Here is a 9328-nt window from a genome sequence, read left to right on the forward strand (position 1 = left end):
TAAAGGACCAGGCTCTGTAGATCCGGCAAATATAGAACAAATCACCTCTGTAAAGGACAAAACTCTATAGATCAAGCAAATGTAAAACAAATCACCTCTATAAAGGACCAGGCTCTGTATATCCGTCAAATATAGAACAAATCACCTCTGTGAAAAACCAGACTCTGTAGATCCGGCAAATGTAGAACATATCATCTCTTTGAAGGACCAGACAATGTAGATCCGGCAAATATAGAACATATCACCTTTGTGAAGAACCAGACACTGTAGATCCGGCAAATGTAGAACAAATCACCTCTGTGAAGGACAAAACTCTATAGATCAAGCAAATGTAAAACAAATCACCTCTGTAAAGGACCAGGCTCTGTAGATCCGGCAAATATAGAACAAATCACCTCTGTAAAGGACAAAACTCTATAGATCAAGCAAATGTAAAACAAATCACCTCTATAAAGGACCAGGCTCTGTAGATCCGTCAAATATAGAACAAATCACCTCTGTGAAGAACCAGACTCTGTAGATCCGGGAAATGTAGAACAAATCACCTCTGTGAAGAACCAGACAATGTAGATCCAGAAATATAGAACATATCACCTCTGTGAAGGACCAGACACTGTAGATCCAGCAAATGTAGAACAAATCACCTCTGTAAAGGACAAAACTCTATAGATCAAATGTTGAACAAATCAAATGTAGAAGTTCTTGTTGCTATACTTCTGTAGAACCACTCATACGACACAAAGTATTTAAAACCAGTGATTCTGTACAAATACAGTAAAAGCAGTAGCTGGGTGAAGCACTTGTGCATTGGTGGTCCCAGTCTATTTAAAAGTCTTAACGTTCACTGCCGAACACGTGATACTACATATGATATGGTTAATATCCGAACTTTCAACTTATACCTCTTTAATTTCGTTATACCAAAACTTGGGCGTAGTTTTCGATTTTAGTTGTCGTTAGAAATATACTGTTGACTTTTTTTTATCCAGCTTCTTAAGGTTTACATTTTGGCTAGTTCCCACCACTTTATACAGAGAGCAACTTACTGATCAGTTGTCAGTATAAATGTTCACCTCTTAAAGAGGATGCTTCTTTTGTAATTTGACCGTGGTCACAGAACTGAAAAGGCGTAGTCTACGAAGCGAAGGTTTCTCACAAATGTAATCTACTCAGTTGTTCTCGTGCACGAGAAGTGAGTAGTTTGCCCTTCTCACAGAAATGAAGAGTGGGACACTCAATAACGTAACGCACTCGGTATTTTCTGTATTCTCATGGGCTTGTTAAGCCTGAATGTTCTGGAAATGGACTTTCCGGGATTATGGGCTCGGAATTTTCTCATAGGAATACAAAGCTGTCTCAAATTTTTACTTCGATTTTACGCCATGGGTCGGAAATGGCCAGGTGGAGTGTCGTAGTTTCATTGTTGTGTATGTTTGTTTCATGTAAATTTTGTACATAATTAAATTGTTCATCGTTTTTCTTTAAATCTTGCCTTTTTATTATTTTAGTGCTGTCTGAAAGTTGGTAGGTCATTCTCTTGCTTCAGAGGTCATGTCGTTTTTTACTTACTAGCCAACAAAGTAAAAAAAAAAAGAAGATGACCTTAGTTAAAGTCTTTGATTAATAATCATGGGTTTGAATACCTTCTGGTTTCAGCCTTCACTTCTAGAGAAAAATGTCTACTTTTACAACATTTATTAAATAACGCTGTGTGTCAATACAAACCTTGAATCACTTACCACTGCGTAGCATTGACTAAAATATCTAAGCTACCATGAGAGGCGTCACATATAAAGTAAAATAAAGCAACATCGTGTTGCAGTTCCCTCATATTTTTAAATATACATTCGTATTTGTTTTCTCAGTTTCTTAGCCCTACATTTATAGCGGTACAACAAGGTTTCAGTGTACTCATTATCTTGAGGCACAGAACATTTTAAATGCTATTCACAGGTTACATTTACATGTTACACAAATCAGATTTTTAAATTTTGCTCCGTTTTACAGAAGTAACGGTCTAGAATGTAATTCACTGTTTAAATAAACTTTTAGTATTTCTGTGTGTTTTATTTAAATTCAGAAACTGTAGACAACGTCACTTTCGTTGTACATCAGTTGCTGCAAGTGTCCATTCAAGTATAAGAGTTTGTTGATAAAGTCTCGAGCTAAAAAAACTGGAGAATCGTAATCAGACGAAATAACTCCCGAAACGGTCCATTTGTCTTCATTCAAGTCGTAACGATAATTTAAACTTAATGCGACCGTAACTCTTTAATGATTTGATGTACGAGCCTTTATCTACTGTCCCGCCCGCAAGCTCTGGCTCTGTAGATTTCACTGATAAACGCCCCTCTTCAGTCGACATTTTTAAGGATTTTGTTTTTATCTTGGAACCCCAGTCTCTGTCGCGCGAGCATGAGATCATAAATCAGCATCAAAACCTCGGCTTTAGCAACGCTAAAGCATCTCGACTCTGTTTCTTTACCGGCCAGAGATTGTAGACGTCAACCTCACAGTAATCTTCACTCAGAAAACTGAAAATCTATCAGGAGCGACTCCGCCATCACACACTTATAGTGACACCTATTCCTTTAAGCCGATACGACTATTAAGCCAAAAAAGAAGGATTTAGCTTCACAGCCTGTTTCTTTAATTGTCTTCAAGATGCGAAGAACATTAAACTCCCAGTAATCTGAGAGCAAGGAAAAGTGAGAGATGAAACCTTTTATAACATTCCACACAAAAAAGCCTCATCTATGTCAAATGCTTTTTGTTTTAAACTATTTGCAAACCAAAAAATAAAAAAGTTTTTAAGGTTTTAATATATGTATATGATACAAGATAGCACAGTCAATACACGTATGCCGTGAGAGAATTTATATATATACATATATAAGTTGTTTACATATTAAGCTTTAACTTCTCCAGTAATATATCTTGACCTTTGACACATCTTGTTTATTTTGTGTGTTTTTTTTAATACTCAGCTTTTTCTGTTCTAAATCGGCGAAGGAGGATAACTGAAAAGCATACCTCCTTTAATTTTTGACATATGATCATGTTTATAACATGTCAGTATTGGTCTACTAATTAACTGTACTAAATCATCGTTAATACAGTGTCCAACAAAACAATTTTGATCTACCAACTGACCGTACTAAATCAGGACTCATACACTGTACAGCAAACTAGCGTCCTCCTGTGGTACAGCGGTAATTCTACTGCCTTTCAACGCTAAAATCCGGGTTCGATTCCCTGCTGTGGACACAGTAGCTAGCCCAATGTGGTTTTGCTCCAAACATCATGTAAACAAACAAATCAGTTTCAATCTACTAACTGACCATACTAAACCGTGGTTCATATACTGTACAACAAATCACTTTTAACCTACTAATTAACCATGCAAAATGATGAGTCATATAAGACACCACCCCGATGTAGCTCAACGTCCGAGGGCTTATCATGCTAAAAACCTGGTTTCGCTACTAGCATAGATAATCCTTTATGTAGCTCTGTGCTTATTAACAAATAGACAAAACCCATGTAATGAGAACAAAATATTTTTTTTTTGATATTATTAGATTAGTCACTATAGATTAGCTTAGATTAGTCACATTTGACTCACAAATAATGTTGTGCTGCTGACACTGGCTTGTCCCCAATTTCTTGGTGTATTATTTCACTATTAAAGGGCTCAGTAATACCATTATAGTTTTAGCTCTCAGAAGCTAATTGAAAGAACAAGAAACTTAGATGCTTAGATTCTTATTTCCACGTTCTTAGTCAAATGAAAATAATCTTCGAGCTATAGTGAAAACTAGAGTTTTTACTTAACGTACACCCCAATTTTTTTACTCTTTTTATTACCAGAGAATGTCACCGGCATTTTTCATATTTCAGTGCTGTAGTTGTATATGTCAGTCGGAGTACGCCGATGCTAAAACATGCCCCCCCAAACACACAAACACACACACCTGAGTAAAGCTTTATATGAATTTGGGAGGGGCAAGTTGGCAGGTGTAGTTTTTGTGTTTACACCCATGTATGTGTCACTTCAGTATAAAAAACTGGCAAACTGTGCATGGTTTTTCAGACATAGCTGACAACAGGTAACCAGAAAATCTACATCATGCAATATTAAGGTCAAAACTATAGCTCCCAGTTGATTATGAAATAGATTTTGTTACCATATGTGACCCGACACGGTTCATATTTACCAACGTTAGATTTAGCCTTGGAGCTGGAAAACTTCAGTCGTACACAGTGAAAGTTTACAAAGACTATAAAAATATACCCTCCCCCCAAATCCAATCCCCCCCCCACCACACACACGCACACATTAAGAATTGTATATTGTGGTGTATCTTATCACCAAGGCAAGGTTGTTGAGAAGTGATATAGCTTGCAACCTACAGTTATTAACTTGTTATGGTGTGGGTGGGGGTTGTTAAATACTATGACCCAATATATTTTGTATTACCGACTTTCTCTTTGGTTGAAAGTAAAAAATAAGAATAACTAAAGAAAATTGTTTAGTTCATATAAAGAAAGCAAGAAACAACAGCAACTTAGTCTAGCTTCGACAAAAAACTGTTACAAATATTTAATTCTAACTTGAGAAAATATAGTCACAGAATTGAATATCTATCTATATATCTAAAGACGAAATGTGTGTGTTTGTTTGCACCCTAGCTCCTCAGAACCTATTCGGCCAATCTCAAACAAAATGTATGTGTAAACACTATGATCTATGAGAAATGTCCTAAGGGATTCAAAATTTAACTTAACCCTATTTATATTTTGTAAAGCCTGTTAGTTAATTACTCCCAGCCTATTGAGTCAATCTTAAACAATCTTGGCGGGTTGACGTTTTAGCAAATGTTGAATATTCTAAAGGGATTCAAGGTCAAAGTATGAAAGTTGCTGGATTTGATTCTGAATGAGATGCAGGGTGTTCAAGGGTGGGACCACCTCATAATCTTTATTTGTTGGTAGCTGGAAAGCAAACTGCAAATGATGTTTATGAAGAAGTTTTGTTATAATTTTATAATTTTGAGATAAAATTTATGTTCAAGTTATTACTTTGGAATATAAGATTGCTGTTAAACTTACATTGCTGTAATTAAGTTTAAACATTCCCCTTCAGTTGACGGATATTTTAGCTTGTATGAAATAAGTTTGAGTCGAATCATAAAATAGATAAAAAAGTAGTGACATATTCAGCTTGAGAAGTGAAAACAAAACCCATTTTCACAACATTAACTTAATTCAAAGTTTTGTGACTATATTGCGAAACACTAAAGTCCTGATCAGGTTTATATAACTAACTATATAGTCTGAAAAGTTCCATAATATCAGATAGAAAATTATTTTTGGGGTGCTTGATGTTTTTCCAGTATTGATGAATAGTCAGTTACTCGATAACACACACCTTTAATATCAAAGCAAAGTCGAGAAAGTTGGTTTGATTCGGTCCATTGAAAACTATAGAAAAGTTCTAACACGTATTTCAAAGCTCCAAAATCAAGTATAACAATGGGTATTTCACATTTTGACAATTTAATAATGAAAAATGAAACTTCATGATAACACAAGAGGATTCTAAGTAGAAGGATGAAGAATGCATTGCAGTATAATCTTATCATTCCATGGGTGCTATAAATTAGTTTTATACTAATGCAGGGACATATATAGGCACATAACATCGATCTGTCATTGATTTTTTTTTTTACAGATTAAGGAGAAAGTGCAAAAAACAGATGTAAGAGAGAGAGAGAGAGTTATTTTTTTAATCCCTGTTCAATAATACTGTTTAAGGTCAAACAGAAGACAAGATTTTGAACTTCGTGAGAAGATTATGCATAAAAGCTGCTACTAACATTCACACACTAAAGACTCGAGTAATTATTAAGCCAATATTTATAGCATAACTCGTTCTACGGGCCGGACGTAGCTTAGTCGTTAGTGTATCCGGACTTTAAATCCAATAATTTTAAATTTTTGCCAAAAAATGAGTTGAGATTCCTCTGACCTAAGTCATCATTTGGTTTAATAGCTGGACTCACACAAAACACAAGCAGTCATTTTTCGCAACTGTATTAACCAGAAATTTAGGAAAATTCCTCTACGACACACAGATACCACTCAACAATACCGTTAAATTTCTAGGAATAACGTACAATAACTGACTTACGTGGAATAATCACTTTAATATTATCACTAATAAAATATGTCACAGAATCAGCTATCTGCGAAAATCATAAGAAGTAAGTGTTAAGGGTTAAAACTCGCACATAGTTAAACTCACTTGTAAAGTTTACAAAAGTTTGTTTGTTTGTTTTGAATTTCGCGCAAAGCTACACGAGGGCTATCTGCGCTAGACGTCCCTAATTTAGCAGTGTAAGACTAGAGGGAAAGCTGCTAGTCATCGCCAACCACCGCCAACTCTTGGGCTACTCTTTTACCAACGAATAGTGGGATTGACCGTCACATTATAACGCCCCCACGGCTGAAAGGTCGAACATATTTGGTGGTGAGATGGGGATTCGAACCCGCGACCCGCAGATTGCGAGTCGAGCTCCCTAATCACCTGGCCATGATTTACAAAAGATCACTATGAGAATACGGCAATACGGTAATTTGCAATTTTTCAGATTATCTAAGCAAAATCAACAAAATCGATCTGTTAGAATAGCATATCGTCTCCCAGTTTAAACCCCTACTTATTATCTAAGCAAAATTAATGATATTTCTGTATTAAAGGAACGCATTTTAAACTTAACTGTCTTATTATAAAAAAATACAGCTTTATTCCCGTCCCTAGCTGCAACAATGCAATACCTACATCCTGGTAAAAATACGTGTCACATTATAACTTAATAGCCTCTGATAAAGTGCTTGAATTAACATTTCTTCTATGTGACATTAAAGCTTAAAGTATATATCATTATCATTACACATCACATGGTAGCGGGTGAGAGGAATGATTTTTTAATCTCTGACCGCCCGCGAGATTCACCTAAAATCCCTATCAAGAAGCCTTCGTCGTCGTAAAAACGAGCTTTAACTCTCTGTGGCTGTGGGAGCGCTATAAGAGTGACGGTCAAATCTCACTATTCTTTAAGAAAACAAGATCAAGATTTGGCCTTTTCTCTAGTCTATCAGGTCCAAATTTGGCCTTCTCTCTAGTCTATCAGTTCCAATTTAGGGATGGCTGTACATGGAGTTTTTTATGTGGCCTTGCGTGAAAATTCTGAAATAAAAAATAAACAATCGTTTCAATCAAATTTTACAAAGAAATGTCATACACCAGTTTCTCCTGGATATCAGCGTGAGCTTAAAAGTAACTACCTCTGATTGTTCTGTAGCAGTTTCTCTAAATTGAGAATTTTGTATGCGACAAAATACAAATACGCATGGACTTCTTTTGTTAGAAGATATGGTATTGAGGTAACTCAAATAAATGTCGCTCTGGCAATTATTGCCTTTTTACACAAACTGAGAAAGCCCATAAAACTAAATATCACGAGAAATAGTGTTCCTAATTTCCAAAACCTTTGTTAGTCGCTCAACATTAATATTAACAGAAAGAAATCTGTCAAAATCGGATAGAATCTTACATAAAGAAATCTGGTAAAATCTGATAGAATCTTACAGTTCAAATAAGACGTAGAAGGTCAGCAATGACAAAAATTCGATGAACATCGTCGAAGAAGATCAATTGAAACAAACGTATATAAGTTAAACAAAAAACATCTGAGTTATGTGCAGATGTGTTTGTTTGTTTAGAATTAAACGCAAAGCTTCACAATGGGCTATCAGTGCTTTGCCCACCATGGGTATCGAAACACGGTTTCTAGCATTGTAAGTTCGCAGACATACCGCTGTGCCACTGGAGAGGAAGGCAGTTGTGTTTGTACAAAATTGGTATCCAGAAATGATATTGATAGGGTGAACGTATTATCGTTGTAATAAAACTGAAGCCCAAGATCGTCCAGAAAGAGAATAGTAAGAAAGTTACACTGATGGTTGGAAGAGTGATTTGTATATGCTAATGTAGAGGCATGTCGCCATAGATGCACGCCGTGGCACAAGAAGCAACAACCTATATACTTGCGTCACAGCAAACTCCTGGGCATTTGACTTATGGCTAGAGGATATCTATTAACCTTCCACGACATATCATTAAATGATATAAAGCCAATGGATATAACATTTCGAAGAAGAAAGGAGCCTTCACTGTTTTCTATAGAAGTAAGAAAACTCGCAAGACAGAACGTCCAAGATTACATCCAGCTCCGAAACACATCCCAAACCAATCTGAAGCATTACCCTCGTTTGCAACTTGAAGTCAATAATTATTAAGAAAGAAAACCTTTCAATGTAAAAAAAAAGAAAATATTGGTGATGACGCTGGGTGTACTTACAATTAAACAAAAAATTGAACTTGATGAATGCGGGCACATGATAAAAGTCCACAAGTTTCTATAGACACACTTCGAACTCAAGAAAGAAAACTGAAAAAAAAAATTGGAATCACAACAATCCAATTCGACCACATACCTTTGAAATTCCCTGATGCAGCTTCAGTAGTTTAATGTGGACTTAGTTACTTGAATATTGTTTCGAAAGTCAAGTCCAGTGAAGAGGCTGACGATAGTTTGTTTGTTTGTTTGTTTGGAATTTCGCGCAAAGCTTCACGAGGGGTATCTGCGCTAGCCGTCCCTAATTTAGCAGTGTAAGACTAGAGGGAAGGCAGCTAATCATCACCACCCACCGCAAACTCTTGGACTACTCTTTTACCAACGAATAGTGGGATTGATTGTCACATATGACGCCCCCACGGCTGAAAGGGCGAGAATGTTTGGTGGGACGGGGATTGGAACCCGCGACCCACAGATTGCGAGTCGAGCGCCCTAACCACCTGGCCATGCCGGGCCGGATAGTTTGTTAAGATGTATGGTCTAAGGCTGATATAGCTGTCCCTGTAAACTGATGGTCTAAGACTGATCTAGCTGTCCCTTGCAGAAATTTGTTACAATGTGAAATGTGGTGTTTGGTAAAATCTGTAATTGTGGATCATAGATTGAACGCAGTCGGTGATGGAGGGTGTAGCTTCAAGGGCAACAAGGACCTAGAACATACTTCTTATAAAGTGCATTTAAGTGTAAATTTTACTCTAAATGGTTGTAAATACTGCACGTAAAGTGACGGAATATGTCTTTTCAAAAATTATGTCAGAGAACCTAGATTTGTTTGTTTGTTTGAAGTTAAGCACAAAGCTACACAGTGAGCTATTTGTGCTCTGCCCACCACGGGTATCGAAACC

This window comes from Limulus polyphemus, unplaced genomic scaffold, assembly GCF_000517525.1.
Source record: "Limulus polyphemus unplaced genomic scaffold, Limulus_polyphemus-2.1.2 Scaffold231, whole genome shotgun sequence".
In the NCBI taxonomy this organism is placed as follows: domain Eukaryota; kingdom Metazoa; phylum Arthropoda; class Merostomata; order Xiphosura; family Limulidae; genus Limulus; species Limulus polyphemus.